General features: G+C 37.7%; 1 pseudogene; it reads right to left on the bottom strand.

Moving 5' to 3' along the window:
• Positions 1 to 5874: 5874 nt before the first annotated feature.
• Positions 5875 to 17290, bottom strand: part of LOC149160602 (uncharacterized) — a 29790-nt pseudogene continuing 18374 nt past the window's right edge.

Genomic DNA, 17290 nt, shown 5'->3' on the forward strand with positions numbered 1-17290 from the left:
CAAAATCTAGAGAGCTATTACTCATACTTCTACCATACCTTTACCATGAAGTATTCGAAGGCCCTTCTCTCCAATATGTCCAAGCCTTTGATGCCACAACATGGTATTTTCTCCAGAGACACTAGATTTTCTACTCCACTTTAAAGAACCATAGAACTGTTGCACCCATCAACAACAGTGCTACCTTGCAGCTTGTACAGAGTTCCAGTCCGAACTCCCGCATCAATACTAATGCTCCCCGAACCATCTTGTAGGTATCCTTCTCGAACACTGTTTTTACACCTGCATCATCCAACTTGTTTATAGAAATCAGATTTATGGCCAATGTAGGAATATGCAGAACACCCGAAAGTGTTCTAACCCTTCCACCTTGCAACTTCAACTTTACTTTTCTGCGACCAATGATTCTAGCCTTCCTATCATCCCCCAAGAAGACATCACCACCATCGTATTTCTTGTACTCACAAAACCACTCTCTATGGGGAGTGAAGTGAAAGGATGCACTTGAGTCAATCAACCATGCCTCATGATCTACATGTGTACTTGAAGAAGCCAAGTACACATCTCCACCTTCATCTGAGGTGGTTTTCGCCTCTACAAAAGGAGCATCATCAGATCCCTTTCCTTTATCAGGAGCTTTAGATTTACAGTCCCTTTTGAAGTGCCCTTCCTTTCTACATTTCTAGTACACCACCTTTACAAGTTTTCCTAGAGATTTAGATCTCCCACTCGATGACTTATTTTTGTTTCTGTTCTGGGATCGTCCTCGTACAGACAAGGCATCACCATTCTGGCTCTCCATATTTTTCGTCTCATCTCCTCCGTTAGCAAGGATGAGACTATTTCATCAAAATGCAAGGCAGTTGCATTGCTACCTATTGCAATAACCAGACTATACCACGAATATGGTAGAGAACACAACAAACTGATGCACTTATCTTCATCTAAAATTTTAATATCAACAGATGCTAACTGACTTACCACAGTGTTAAACGCATTCAGATGCTCTGTCACCGAGTCTCCATCTTTCATCCTCAGGTTATACAGCCTTTTCCGCATGAAAAATTTATTCACCAAAGACTTAGATTGGTACAAAGTCCCTAACTTGTCCCATAAAGCCTTTGCCGTAGCTTCCCCTAATAGATTCAGCAATACTAAATTTGAGACACACAATCGTATTGTGCTCTTTGCCTTCTGATCCAACTTCTTCCATTCTTCATCGGTCACTCCTATTGGTTTAGTACCTAGATCTACCACGATCCACTGATCTTTATCCACCAACAGATCCTCCATCTTGAGTTTCCACAACTCAAAACTCTAACCATTAAATTTCTCGATCTCTATCTTTCCACTGCTCGCCATCTTCTTTCACCACCAGAATCAATCTCACAGATCTCCCACTGAACAAGGTCTACCACAGGCCCGAGAAAAACCCCTCAGCAACAAAGGCATCCCCTTGAAGCCAAAACATCTCTGATACCAAATGTAGGTTTTAACCCCGTACAGAAATTACCTACATATGAATTCTAAAAAAATATAAAATAAACAATGCGAGAGCATAACACATAAAACACATATACACAGAGATTTTCCCTGGATCCCAAAACCGGGACTACCAGCTTGATTTTTCATTATTTTCCTTTCAATGTTACAATACATATTTATACATGCCGAAGCATCCAATACCATGGACCGAAAACCATCGCGTCCAAAAAAACATGTGCGAAAATCATGCACAAAACCATAGGTCGGTCCGCCCAACCTAACATAGGGTCCAAAACCAAAATTTTCGGGCACTGCCCCGGACCCCATAAAGTGGGGTTACGGGTGCCGTTCAAACCCCCTGTTAACTATGTGGAAAGAATATAACACAACCCAACATGCATGAGTATTTCTACCCCCATTGTCGAATGATGTTTGGTTGGGATTCAATTTCAAATTATTTTGATTTGGTCCCTCTAGAAGGCGGGAGGGAAATTCTCCACATTGAATCAAAGGAGTTTGGTGACCGTCCATACTTCTTTAACTTTGAGGTGCGAGGAGATGGCCTTAAATGGATTCCTGATCTAGAGAAATTCAGAAAAAGAAGACTACATTTTCTAAATTCTCTTATAGTACACAACAATAAATGGATACTCTATTATGTATGGTTCTTAAAGATAATAAAGTGCATAATTATAATTTTTTTGCATACAAGTGGATATTATACAACTTCTCTAGAATGTATGCTTATGCCTGAATGATATGCTCTCACATTTGAGCAAGTCCAAAAATATGTGGCCTTTGACTCTCATTTTGAGGAGCTCACCGATCCCCCAGTAGTCATCAATACTCCACTTGCTAAAATATCTCCACATGCTAATTCCTCTCTTCTTTCTCCAATTATTATATTAGATTCATGTGGGATTTGATGTTTCAGCTTTTTTACTACCTCTAGTGACATTATCACTCTACTCCCTCGAACTCTTGTAGGTGCTCTTGGTGTCTTCTCTCATGATATGATAGGCAATACCATTACCCATTCATCTCCCTGCTGAGCATTAAACAATCATTGCAAAACGCTTAAGGCATGGAGGCCACCTGTTCTACTTGTTTACAATGGAAGGATATTTGGGTGCAGGTGAAAATCCTTGAGAACAGGGTTTTCTGTTTACATAGGGCATACACGGGAATACACTGAAATAGTGGAAAATCTGACTGAAGCACCAAAGCCAGACTTCAAACGATATAAAGTCCACTCTATAATCCTCTCAGGTCTGCAAGTCGCATTGGCTACAGGTCGTAATCCCTTTGTATTCCACACTGTTGATCTGCCTTCAATCTGACAGTTCGCATCCAACCCGAAACATCAAGTAGTCGGGTCAATCTCCACCGTTGATCCACGATCTCCAATCCAACGGCTGACAGCCATTTTGGGTGGCCTACTTGCACGGAGATTACCTGACCGAAAAAGCGGTTTTCTCTGCGATCTTTGTTTTCCGATAGTTGAAGACTTGCATTTTTAGAGGGTTTAAGATCCATTTTGGATCACTTGTGTATAAAACCAACTAATATAGCCTTTCCAATCAAGCAATGAATAATAAAACCTGGGTGATAGTAATAAATATTAATGAATATGGGAAACCAATTTATTAGCCTCGAAAATTGTCTTACACATGACATGACATTAGACTTACAGATGGTGCACTAAGTGGAAAATAATTACAATAATACGGAGAGTGAGCTACAAAGACCTTTCCCCTACCTTCATATGTCCTCATCTCTCACCATTCCCGCATATGAATCATTCTCCTCTACTGGATAGGATGCATTTAAGGTAAATTGTATGGTTATTAGTTTTGACAGATCCTAATCTTTCTCCTCTAATTGTGTTGCTTATCACCCTAGTTCACTTTGGCTTAGGGTTTCCCTGTTTACTTTTTAGCCTCCCATTTCCTACAAAAGATCTCTATTTATCATGATGGAAATTCTTTGGCATCTTGATCTCAGGTGGGATTCCTAGACCAAACTTGCAAACTCAACCTCATTTCTCACTTAGGTTGTGTCTTCTTAGCTTTCATAGTTTGTTATATGCCTCTAGTACTTTCAATATTTTGTGTTTGTAAGTAAAATTGGGGGTTACATCCCCTCCATTTTAATCTCAGGTCCTCCTTTCTTCAAATTATTTGTATGACATGTCTTCTCTTGGTAAAAATGCATCCTCTTAGAAAAAATCTCTTGGTGGTGCATATAGGTAAACTCTCTTCCTCTATGTCTGGATATCTCTAGGGCTTATGGTTCGATTAGCTTCTATCCTCATTCATCCACTCATATCTTTAGCCCCTTTATGTCATCATCTTGGCCAAAAAGTGTAGTAGGAAGGCTTCAAGGAACATTAATTTAGTCACATAACATGGACTACTCCAAGTTAAGGAAGACAAAAGAAGCTTTGGAAAGTCATGAAGCTAGAATGGCCTACTTGACACCTAGTGGGAAGATATTTCTATAAAACTTGAAGGATTGGTAGCCAACCTTCATCTTCAGTGACTCAAAATCATGACAAATGAAGTTGTCATGAGTTTCTTCATCGAGCTTAGATATGGAGAATGAAGTTCATCATTTCACACAATCCATCAATCAATCCAAAGTTCATCTTTGTCATCGTGAATATGTCTTCTTAATACTCTGTTCACTCCTCCAATGGAGAAATTGTCCAAACAAGACAATGAGTAATAGTAGTAGAAGCATACCAAGATACTTTATCATTAGGTGGATGCCTCTACTGCTAACTCAACAGAGCACGAGACTCCTCATAACTAACTCTTCCTCCTTTTGAATTTTGAATGTACTTTCACGTTTGTACTCTCTTAGAACCTTTTGTAGAATTAACATCTCTAAAGTTTTCAAATTTTAATATATTGTATCCAATATTTACCAATACTTTGAGGACACTTCTTAAGATCCAACTACATTGTTCTAAAATGTATTTAAAAAAAAAAAAAAAAAAACCTAATAGTGTACTTCCTAAATTTTCCTAATTTCAATTCTAAATATATATTTTTTTACTTTGTTTTCAAATTGGTAGAAGCCTACTTTTGTAGTTTTCCTAAAGTATATTTTTAAAATATAAAATTTTCCCAATTTGGAATATATATATGAATGAAAAAAAGAGATTATGATAAGGCCAATCAAATAATTTAAAAAAATGAAAGAGATTTTCTCAAAAGGTTTTAAAGAAATTTGGGTTAATTAACTTGAAACATCAATGTCGACGATTGACGATTGTTCATTAGCTCAGTCCATGAAAACAAGGATTTAATAATTGAAGTATTTCAGATCGATCTCTGAAGATTCAAGTCGTACAAGATGAACATGTTAATAGTTATATTCAATTGTAGACATAGAAGAATCTCTCTTATTTTCTCAATTCTTGGAAAGCATAATAATGTCTTCGCCATCGCAACTCATAAGACAACCCGTATCCATTGGTAATGTCTCATATTCAGTCCTTTTTACTAGAAATTTTGACATATTTGTAAACATTGGAGGAATCTATCACTGGTTATTGAGAGTTTATTGAAAAGATAAATCACAGGTATACAGTCTGCAACTTGAGCTTACTCTATCAATGAACATCCTTTGACAAGTGAGGAAGGATGAAATTTAGGTAAAACCACAAGTACACTACTTCCTTTTTAAAGGTATTGAATTACAACTGACCTTTAAAGGAGGGATTTTTTTTTTATATAATTTTTCTTTCTTCACAAAGAATGAAGTAAGAGTCAAGATAATCACTACAAAATCAAAGAAAAGTTAAAATGATCAGTATAAAAGTCGTTCCCAATGAAACATCATGTCATTATGAGATTTGAAACCTTGAAAAAGTTATTATTAAACCCTCTCAAGTTCTTGCAATATAATTGATTAAATAATAGATTTTATAAAAACATAAAAACATAATTTGTGAGAAGTTATTATTAAACCTTCTTAAGTTCTTGCAATATAATTGATTAACATTTAAATAGTGGATGTCATAAAAGCATAATTTGTAGAGAATAATGAAATACCAAAATAATATGTAAAATAACATTACATATAGAAGACAAAAAAGCATCCTAAACCTTTCATCTTGTCAAGTAAGAAATAAATTATATTTATTCTACATTCATTTTAGGGAGATTATCATTAAGCCCTCCAAAGCTTTTAAATAATAGATTAACAATTAATTAATGGATTAACATTTAAATAATGGATTTCATAAAAACATAATTTTTACCGAAGGAACATTACAAATCTCTAGAAGACAAAGGAGGATATCGTAAACCTTTCATCTTGTAAAGAAAGAAATATATTATATTTATTCGACATGGCATATTTATTATTGTTGTTACCAAGTTATACATTGCTTAGCCAGCTCTGCAAACTATCATGTACCCTTACCAAGTTATCACTGTTCTGACAAGTTAAGGTTCTGACCAGTTGTTTGGTAGGAAAGAACTCTGGCTAAAGGAGCAAAATTCACTTTACGAATACCTTTTTTGGTTAGCTTGTTCTTTACCATAGTAGTCGAAACCACGACAGTGACAACATAGGTGACTACAAGAGCATCTTTTGCTGCCAAAGAAACAACATGACCTATTGGCTTTTGAAGCCTTTGTATGTTCTGGCATGAAACTTTGAAAAAAAAATCCCTTTCACTCTGTCTAGTCATTTTCTATGTATACATCAGGAACTAATCCCTTGCATGTTGTTGGAAATTGAAAACTAATTAACGTAAATTTGAGTAAAATTATATTAGCTATTGAAAAGTTAGTTTTATACTGAAACAACAGTTATGTACCTGAGTAAGCTCATATAAAACTGATGAATGCACAAACTATTGGAGTGGAGAATCATTTATTGATTGAATAGAAATTCCAATCCCTTGGCCCGTGGATGTTTCCTTGACACCCTGTCAGGGTTTTACCACGTAAATCTTGAGTTTTTACTTGTGTGGTTGTATTCAGTTTCATTTTCTTTCTTGTTTAGTAACCTCTTGTAACTACAAATGGTATCAGAGCAGTTGAGTTGAGTTGGAGGTCTTGGAGAAGTCGAAGCAGTTGAGCTGAGTTGGAGGTCTTGGAGAAGTTGGAGCATTTGAGTCAAACCATTGTTGTATGATCTCTGTGTGTGTGTGGTCTGATCTCTGTGTGTGCGTGAAGCCAGAGCTGTTCTCTACATGGACTGGCGAGGAGGCCCGTTTTTTGCGTGGACTAGTGAGGAGGCCGTTTGCTGCCTGAGGCCATTACATGCTGTTGTGTAGCCTGTGTGAAGCTAGAGTGCCATATGCATGTGAACCTGTGTTGACCACCATTGTTTCCCATTCAAAGTCATGGCCCTCTGCATGCTAGTTGAGGAAGAGAGCCTGTGTACCTAAGCGTCTCTGCATAGAAAAATTGTGAAGGCCTATTGATTGTCAAAAACTGGAGCAAGGTGGCCCATTCATGCCTTTGCGTGTTAGCCCTCCACGTGCTGGTCGAGGCCCATTCCAGAACCTGTCCAATTTTTGCGTGCGTCGAGGAGACCCAAGGGAACCATTGTCCAGAACCTACGTGCCGACGAGGAGAAGCGTGGACCAGGCTGCGTGGTTTTTCTATACCTATATGTTACCATTGCTAGGATTAGAGGTTGCGTGGGGTTTATACCTGTTGCTGGCCACCTGCGTGTTACCATTGATGGGATCAGAGGCAACGTTGCATGAAAAGTACCTGTCGAAGAGAGATCATCTTGGAAGGCCGAGTATTTTTTTTTCAACAAAATTTGTGAATAAATTCAGGGTTTGTTAAAAGATTTCTTTGAATTGAAGAACAAAGATTTTTTTCCCAGGAAATTTAAATTAAATAAAAGGGAATTTGTAGTTTTTCTAAGTCAATTTAAAAAAAAATGGGAAAGTAAAAATCTGATTTTTTTTCAGTTGGGGAATTTGTGAAATTTTTCCAGAAAATTGAAGTAGGAAAAATTAAAAACTTGGAAAATCCTTTGTTGGAAGAAGACAATCAAAATAATTTTTTTGAAAGAAACCCTAGTTGAAAGACCGAAACCCTAGGAGGAAAGAAATGGCCAAGATGACGAATGCAAAGTTCGAGGTGGAGAAATTCACCGGCAAGAACAACTTTTCTCTTTGGAAACTGAAAGTTAGGGATTTGCTAGTGCAACAAGGGTTACACAAAGCTTTGGACGAGGCAAATAAGAAACCTGCTATCATGAAAGATTCGAACTAGGAGGACTTGGATGCCTGAGCTCTCAGTACCATTAGGTTATGCCTGGCGGATGAAGTTCTCTTTAACATTGTTGAAGAGAGTACAACTTCAGGCTTATGGGAAAAATTTGAAAAATTATATATGACAAAGTTGTTAACCAATAGAATTTATTGGAAAAGACAACTGTACAGTCTTCGAATGAAGGAGGGTTCAAAAGTTGTAGAGCATTTAAATGTTTTTAATACACTTATATGCCAATTATTAGATATGGAAGTTAGAATTTAGGAAGAAGGCAAAGCTATAACCTTGTTGTGTTCTCTGCCTGAGTCATGGGACCACTTCGTAGCTTTAATCAGTTTGAGCACCACTGATTCTTTGAAATTTGAATCAGTTGTGGGAGCTCTCTTGTCTGAAGAAGTACAAAGGAAATCCAATACTGAAACAGATGCACCAGAAGCCATGATAGCTAGAGGACGGCCAAAGGAAAGAGGAGAAAAAACAAGGGGGTCTTCCAGATCTAAATCAAAGGGCAAAAAGTGTAAGGAAAAATTTTGGCACTGTAACAAAATTGGACACCTTAAGAAAGACTGTTGGAAATGAAAAGAGTCTGATAACCGAAAGAAGGAAGCAAATCATGTTGCTTCAGGTATTGTTAGTGTCAGTGTCTTCACACTACCATCAGCGATCAAAATTCACCCTTTTGCATTTCATACTAGTTGTCCCATTCTGATGAGTTTCATTCCATTAGGTCATGGATATGGTCGGGTTCATTTCAGTTTTTTCCCTCATGACATATATATGCTGACCTCCTTTCATACTTTTCAATCCATGATTCGTGTTTATTTTCAGTTCATTTCATCAATTTGGTTTTAGGTCTTAAGGTTTCAGTCTCAGTAGGTATTAGGGTTTTACCATGGTCAAATTTTCAGTAACTATTGATTAATAATGGTCAGTAAACACATGAGGATGACAATAATCATCAAAAAAATTTTAAATCTATTAATTTGTAAGCTTAATAAATTTTTCACCTCAAAACTAGTTTTGAGGTGAAAACAGATTATTGGTATATTATTTGTAAATTTCATGTAATTTTGTTATTTCTCATATGTAATTAATAGTTTCATGCTGCTCCTGGTTACCTACTGATATTTCCAAGTACAAGTCAAAGAAATCAAACATCAGTTCACTTGTTCAAAGCAAAAGATCAAGCATCCAAAAAATAGAGTATTAGAAAAGCAAATAGACATTAAAAAGTGGGTTTTAACATTAAAAATAAAAAGTTGAAAAGCTATATAAAGGTCATCCCTCTCTCAAGTCATATCATTGTTTGAGTTGAAGTCCATGAGCTAAAAATGTGATTTTGAAGTGTTATTGAACAAAAGGGTTGCATTCACTGTGTTTTTGGGGAAATCTGACTGGTGCTATGCACCAAAGGCGGCGCTACGCATAGAACGGGCGCTATGTACTTGGTGATTTCTACAGTGTAAAATTGAACTGGCGCTATGCACCTCGGTGAGTGCACTACACACCTGGCAGCTAGGCTCCAAATCTTTCCAACTCGCCTCAATTCGCCTTCAAACTTCCAAATCACCTCTTCGCAAGTAAGTAACACCATCATTCTTGCTAATGAGGGTTGTTGCATCAGTTTTTCGTGATTTTGTCTCTCAAGAAGTCAAACCCTAGTTTTCACCAAACTATCTCATAAATTTAAAAGTTCACTCATATTTTGTTGTCCTTTCTCATCTATTTGTTGTTCCCCAAAACCCCATCCCCTCATATATTATTCCCTAAACATCATTCCCTCATACATTTTCCCAAACCCTACACATACACCCAAAACCCTACTCACTCCCTAAATCCCTACACTATTCCGACACCTTACTCACTCCCTAAATCCCATTCCCACTCTTGTTCACCCTCACCTATTTACCTATAAAATCTCTTCATACTCATCTTACATTCATTCACCCTATCTCTTCATTCACCATAAGAGAAACATCTATAAAATAATGGAGAGGGACAGTGAGTATGAATTGAAAGAAGAAATCCTTAGTGACAGTTCCAAGGAGAGAGACACACAGGACAGGAAGCCTCATAAAGGAGGAAAACATATCAGAGAGGAGCCTACCAATTTGAGGGAGTTGCAAGCCTTCCCATTTGCCATTAATTTTTTTAAACATCAGTCATGCTTTGGTTTTTGTGAAATGGTGGAAAGGGTTAAATTTCATCATGAATTAGCAAGGTTGTTTGTGACACATTTGGACAACAATGAAGTAAACCTTGCTGGAGTTACATTCACTTTGTCACCAGCTGTTATTTCAAAGGCTACAGGTATTCCAAATGTGGGTGAAAAGTGGAACAAACTTTAGGACATTTACAGGGAGTACTATGAGCCTTACATCAAGGGTAAATACCATAACAAACTTAAGAGAGTATTCCCCTCTAAATTCTTGGAGGACAGGTTTGCTCCATTGATGAAGATCATCATCAAGTACTTTACTTGTGAAGGTAGGTTCTCCCGACTGTATGCCTACCACATTAGACTGTTGATGCATTTCACTAGGGTGAGAATGATTAATATCCCCTACATATTCAGAAACATTGAGAAGATGGCACTCATTGTAAAGAAGAAATCATACCCCGAGTAGTTAACTAGCATTTACCACTACTCTTTGATTAAAATCATTGTTTTACATCAGCTGAACCTTCTTAACATGCCATGGGAGATTTTCATATCTCATGAAATGTTCAAAGGCCCTCAAGTCTTTTCATCAGTGCCTCATGAGGAAGGTGGAACTTCAAGACATGAAAAGGTCCAAGAGACTAAAACTGTTGGAGTGCCAGTATTTGTGACATATGAGAGAGGTACTAGGAAACTTTTTGTAGCTACCAGGCGAGTATTATCTCCACAAGGTGTGTAAGGGGAGTCGCCTTCATCTTCAGGTTACAGGCAAATGTTATCTCCACAAGGAGTGGAAGGGGCTTTTCCTTCTTCTTTAGCTAAATAGGTACAAGTACACAAGGGCAAAGGTAAAGGCAAGAAAAAGATGCATAAGAAGGATCTTGGATATGGGCAAGAGAGAGATTTTGACCTTGTTGATCATGAGGAGACACAAGGAGTTGATGTCATTGACTTGGATACTTAAGATCCAAAGACTGTCAAAGACATGATCATTAAAGAGAAAGAGGCTGAGATACAAGCTTTATCTGAAAATTTAGAGAGGGCTAATTGGGTCATCAAATATCTAGAGCAAGAAAGCAAAGAATTGGTCGACAAGCAAATTCTCATGGAGCTACAAATGATTAAGGAGAACCGGTAAAAGGCTAACAGGGCAAAGGTCAAGTTGACTTCAATTGAATAAGAGATCGAGAATGACTGGGAAACTTGGCTTGAGAGGGTCAACATACACCTTGAGGGGCTGATTGAGAAGGCTAATAGAGACAAGAAGATGCTTCATCACATGGCCTACCACAACATGACCTGCAACAAAATCTGCAACATAAGAATGAGAAAGCTTAAGGCTAGGTTGAGGAAGGTCTTAAGGAGCAAAAAGGAGCAAGACAAGTTGAAAATCTTAGCTGAAGACTCACTATCCCATAAAAGTAACTAATGGTGGTGCCTTGTGCCAAATCTAGGCAAGTTTTGATAAGTTTTTGTCATTTTGAAATTTTGAAATTTTCCAACACTAAAAATTGCCCTAGGTGCATAGCGACACCAGCGCTAAGCTTTTCAGTCGAGGTCTTTTTGAAGAAATGACTTACATATCTAGATTCAACATGATGAGAACATCAATCCCAAAAAATTGCATCAATTTTGGAGCAAAACTTGGTCACCAAAAGGTCAAAAAACCATCAAAAAATGACCTCTCTGCCTCTTTTTGGACACACAGACGTAGCCTTGTGATATTTCACATTTGAGGGGAAAATGGCCTCCAAATGAAACAATTCAAGATGTTCCACAAACTAGACAGGAATACCTTTCCAATGAACTATCTTGGGATCAATTTGGCTAAGGGTAAGGCCTCCAAAAGTAGCTGTGAAGGGGCGCTATGCACCTAGCCAGTGGCGCTACGCATAAAGCTAGTTTGCTCAAAAATCCAGTTTTTGCCTAGGTTTTCTACAAGTTGACTTTTTCTCTCATCATGGATGAATTTATGATTGTAAATGATTCTATGCTATGTAAATGTAATTGTAAAATTACCTTAGAGGGCAGATTCATCATTTTGAGGTGGTTTGGGGGTTAATGAATCAGTTTCCATGCTTATAGAGGCAAGCTGTTCCACTGCCTATATTCCTGCTTCTTGTTTGGAAGTGGTTGTAACAGTTCCTTATCTCTTGGATTCGACCCCTGATGGCTAGCATAGGTGTTTTGATTGTCTATATTATGTACTTTTTTAGTCATTAGCAAAGGTTGGACTCTCTTGGATGCTTTGAGCTACATTGTACATCTTTACAGCAGTTTGGCAAGGAAATAAACTAGGATTTGCAGCTATTTTTGTGGGATTCTTCTGGTAATGTGCTTTTGCATAGTTTCTTCTTTTGTCATTATTTTTTTCTCATGTGTTATGTGTGCCAAAATCTAATTCATTCTTCTAAACTAAATGAAATCAAGATAGATAGGTAGAATACATTGGTTACAGTGCTCTGCCTTGGGAATCCATTTAGTTTTTTATGTTTTCTACAGTTTGAAGAGGATACATGATCTCTGCATGCCCTCCTTAGCTCCTCATCAGTCTTAAACCTACCATCTCACTCAGTTTCAAGTGCTAAAACACCTACCTACCTCGCCCCATAGACCACCCTGCATTCCTGACTTGATTTCCCAGACCCAAATCTGCCTGCTTCATTTGATCCAACAAAATCATCAAAATAAATCAAAAAAACCTAGAGCTGCTATACCTAGCCTAAAATCCATATTTTCAGTCATCTCGACTGAGATTGACAAGAAGAGAGCCCTCTCCCGACCTGGTAGGGCTAGCTACCAGGTGAAGCTTGGTTTGTGGTTATCCTAGGATTACCTCCCTTCAGCCTGAGGTCAACCTAGGCTCTAACATAGTGGCAACCATACTGGGGAAGAAAGACAAATCACCCCAGTACAATTGAGAAGTTCTAAACTTTTGGATGATAAGTTTAGAATTCAGTAGGCTGAAAAGTGGAAAGTTGTAAAGAAATATAAAAATCTTGAGAACTTTGAACACACTGGCTTCAAGAAGATACACCAGGTCCAATCCCAATCCCAATCCTCCTCCCGTATTTGAAAATCCTAATTTCATTCCACAGATACTTAGACAAGAAATTTTATCAAGTCCTAGACCAGTGTTCAGATCTCATTCATGCCCTGTGGAGTGGTTGTTCCTTGAAGATCTTTCTTTTAACGAATATTTTGGTCTCTCCCTGTTTATAACCACATCTGAGTGTGAATTGTTGGACATAGTTGCAGACCAGAATTCACCAGAGAGCTTGAAATCCAATGACCCAACTTGATAAGTAATCGAAATCTTGAAAACTCTCCTCAGTCGTCCCTCACTACTGATCGAATTCCTGAACTCTCTGATTCGGCTTCAACATCTTTTGCCTCTCCATCATTTCCCCATATTTCAGAGAATCATCCGACATCTCCATTTATACCTTCCCTCCCTCATCAGCCTATCATTACCCCTCAAATACCCATCACTTCTGCTACATCAACAGTTCTTGCTATCATAAATCCTCCTCTTTCCCCAAGACCAATTTCAAATCTGCCTCGAGTCATGGTTGCTAGATATGCACCTCTCGTTGCCTTAGAATTTGGATGATATGCCCACTGATTACCAAAGTAAAATACCATTGTTTGATGCCACTCAAAGTATTACAGCACAGCACCATGTTGATAGGATGAATGACTTCTTTGATCTTCATGAGGTAGATGTCGAAAATGTGTCCATGAGATTATTTGTGCAGAGTTTTGGAGGCGAGATTCGAAAGTGGTTCAAAGCATTACCAGTGGGATCTATCAATACTTTGCTAGTTCTCCATAGACAATTCCTAGACCGATGGGAGGTAAAGAAAAATCCTCTCCAAATTCTATCTGAGTATGAAAATATTAAAAGGAATGTAGGTGAAAGTGTCCAAGATTATTGCATAAGGTTCAATACAGTTTATAATGCTATTCTAGCTGACATTAAACCACCGATGGGGTTAGCATTGATCAAATTTCTCGATGGCTTCGATGTTGATATGGCGTATCAGTTGAGAGAAAGAGATCCTACCACACTTGAGGATATGCAGAAGAACGCAGTGAGTGTAGAGGCAAATTTGTTGGCCAAAAGAGCAAGGATGAAAACTAAAAAGAAGGTGACTATAAAGGAAGAAGCATCTTCCTCAGATGTTAAGGTAGATCATATACTCTGGAAAATTGAGAAAATGTTTGATTGGTTAACAATTGCAGACAAGCCTGAAACCACAATTAGAAATCCAAACTTCAGAGGACAGCAGCAACCTCAGTTCCAGATTAAAAAAAGGGACCAGAAGGGACAAGATCAGTCATCGCAGTAGCAGGTCAAAACTCCTTTGCAGAAAAATTATGTACATGGAATAGAGTCTGAAGATGATGATGATCTAGTGGTGGAAGCAAATCATTTCTTTACTGCGGATGGTTTGCCCATTTATCTCATGGAAGATGAAAAATATTCAGACATCCCTGATGTTCAAAAGTATGAAGATTACATACTGGCAAATGAAGAAGTTTTGGAGGATGAGTCAGATGACTATCAGCAAGGATATATGAACGCATTGATAGCACAGCAGAAACAATATTCATTGAGAAGCAAAGATGTACGAGTTAGCGTGATTCAAAAGAGAAAGGAACCACAACCCAAAAATGACTCCTCAAACATTTAGAAGGGAAGGAGCCTGCTGACCCAACTTCCAGCAAAGAATCATCTACAAATGAGAAGACCAATCAGCAAGGTGCAACAAAAGAGAAAGTCAAAAAGAAGGACCCTCCAGTCAAAGAGGTAGATAAAGTTTCAGATTTTAGTTTGGAAAATGAAATTGCTAAATTAAAAGTTTCAATTCCTTTCACTGAATTGATGAAAAACAACAGTTATAAAAACCAAGTGTCCAAAATTTTGAACATAGATCCTTTATCTGATATGGTCAATGTATAGGATGATCACCCTGAGCTCATCTTCATCCCTGCTTTAGAAGGTCAGTCTGAGGATAGTGAAGTTCCTCCATTTTATATAAGCCTTAGATTGCATGAGTATGTCCTCCACAATGCCATGTTTGATTCCGGAGCTTCCCATAATCTGATGCCAAAAGCCATTATGGAGAAATTGGGCCTTGACATTACTCGAAAATATCATGACCTGTATTCTTTTGATTTCGGTAGAGTTCGTTGTATTGGTCTTATCAAAGACTTGGTGGTATCTTTAGACCAAATCCCAGCAAAGAATGTTCTCATGGATGTGGTTGTTGCGGATATTCCACCACGGTTTGGTATGCTTTTGTCTAGATCGTGGGGTGCAAAGCTTAAAGGGACTTTACAACTAGATTTCTCCTATGCTACCATTCCCGTGTTTGGCCAATTGAGAAAACTATATAGGGAGAAGAAAATGAAGTACATGATTACAAGCAAGGAGAAACCACTTAATCATCCAATTAATGTTGTACATACAGATTTAGAGTCATTTGTATTATATTCAGATAGTGGTTTGAATGATGTTGATAGTCAGTTAGTTGAAGTAGAAGATGTGCTAGAGATTTCAGAAAATTTCAGAGCAGTCCTTGATCAAGAAAGACAAAAAATTGCAAGTACCTCTGAGCAGTCCACATTCCGGCAGCAGCAGAAAGGTAATGAACAGCAGCAAATTGAAGAGATCAGTCAAAGTAAGAAAGAGAATGAAACAGAATTTCAGCATTTAGAAGAAGAAGCAGGCCTATGGAGCATGGATTTTGACGGAGCCATGGGTAAGGATGGTGCCGGCATAGGGATTTGGATTCGCAACCCTGTTTTCCAGCCAAATAAAGTCCCTAGTAATGTTAGAATTTGTTCATATAAATTGGCCTTTGACTATTCTAACAATGAAGCCGAACATGAAGCGCTAATTGCAGGTTTGAAAATTCTCAAAATGCTGAATGCAAAAAGGATATCAGTATATGGAGATTCGGAGCTGATAATCAAACAAGTTAAGGGTGAATATCAGGCCAAACATCTACGGATGAGGGCCTACCAAAATGCAGTTTTGGATATCTTAAGGATGTTCCTAGATTATACCTTGAGAGTCGTACCTCGTGCCCAAAATTTTATTGCAGATTCACTTGCTACTGTTGCAAGTAATTTGAAGATTCTGATGAATTCCAATAACAAATTTGAGATCCATGTCAAGCATCGCCTTGTTGTTCCAGATAACTTAAGGTATTGGCAGGTGTTTTGGGATGATAAAGAGATAAATAATTTCTTGCAGAATGAAGGAAACTACAAGGATGCTTCCATAGATGTTGATCATGATACCGATGAACCAGAAATTGAGGTGAATCAAATGGAAATATTGTAGCTGAAGGATAATATTATTCCTAAAGGTCTCATACCTTTAGAAGAACTTTTTGATCAAGATGATGTGGCTAGGAAGCCAAGCTTGGTGCCTACAGACAAAGGTGTTGAGGATGTCAATCTTGGAACATCTGATAAGCCCAAGTTTGTGAAATTGTTGAAGACATTGTCTCTAGAGGTAAAGTCTAAATATGTTAGATTTTTATCTGAATTTTTTGATGTGTTTGCTTGCGATTATTCAAATCTAAAGGTGTATAACAAAGATATAATTCAGCACACTATTCCCATCAAGCAAAATCAGAAGCCGTTCCGACAGAAGCTGAGAAGAATCAATCCCAAATTGCTGCCGTCCATTGAAAAAGAGCTAAATAGATTATACAAGGCTGGTATAATTGTCCCAATCAAATTTTTTGATTGGATTTCGAATCTTGTTCCTGTGAGAAAGAAGACCAGGGAGATCAGATTGTGTATTGATTTCCATAATCTAAATAAAATTTCATTGAAGGATAATTACCCGTTGCCGAAGATGGATCATATCCTCTAGAGAGTGGTTGGAGCATCGTGCATGTCACTACTTGATGGATATTTAGGGTATAATCAAATTTTAGTGCATGAAAATGACAGAGATAAGACTGCATTCACCACCCCTTGCGGAACATTTCATTATGCTAAAATGCCATTTGGTTTGAAAAATGTTGGAGCCACATTTCAGCGTGCAATGGACATTGATTTTTCCAATGAAAAGGATGTATTTATGGTTGTATATTTATATGATTTGACAGTGTTTTCAAATTCAGATGATGAGCATCTTCACCATTTGAGGATTATGTTTCAGCGATGTAGGAAATTTGGGATATCACTCAATCTGAAGAAAAGTCTCTTTGCCATGGATGAGGGGAAGCTGCTTGGCCATATTATCTCAAAGGAAGGAATTCGCATTGATCCTTCAAGGGTAGAAGCAATTCAGCAGATAGATTTTCCCAGGAACAAAAAAGAGATACAAGCTTTTAATGGTAAGATGAATTTCCTACGAAGATTT

This window comes from Pinus tabuliformis, chromosome 5_2 (assembly GCF_031772625.1).
Source record: "Pinus tabuliformis cultivar Carrire ecotype Pingquan chromosome 5_2, CPIR1, whole genome shotgun sequence".
NCBI classification, from domain to species: domain Eukaryota; kingdom Viridiplantae; phylum Streptophyta; class Pinopsida; order Pinales; family Pinaceae; genus Pinus; species Pinus tabuliformis.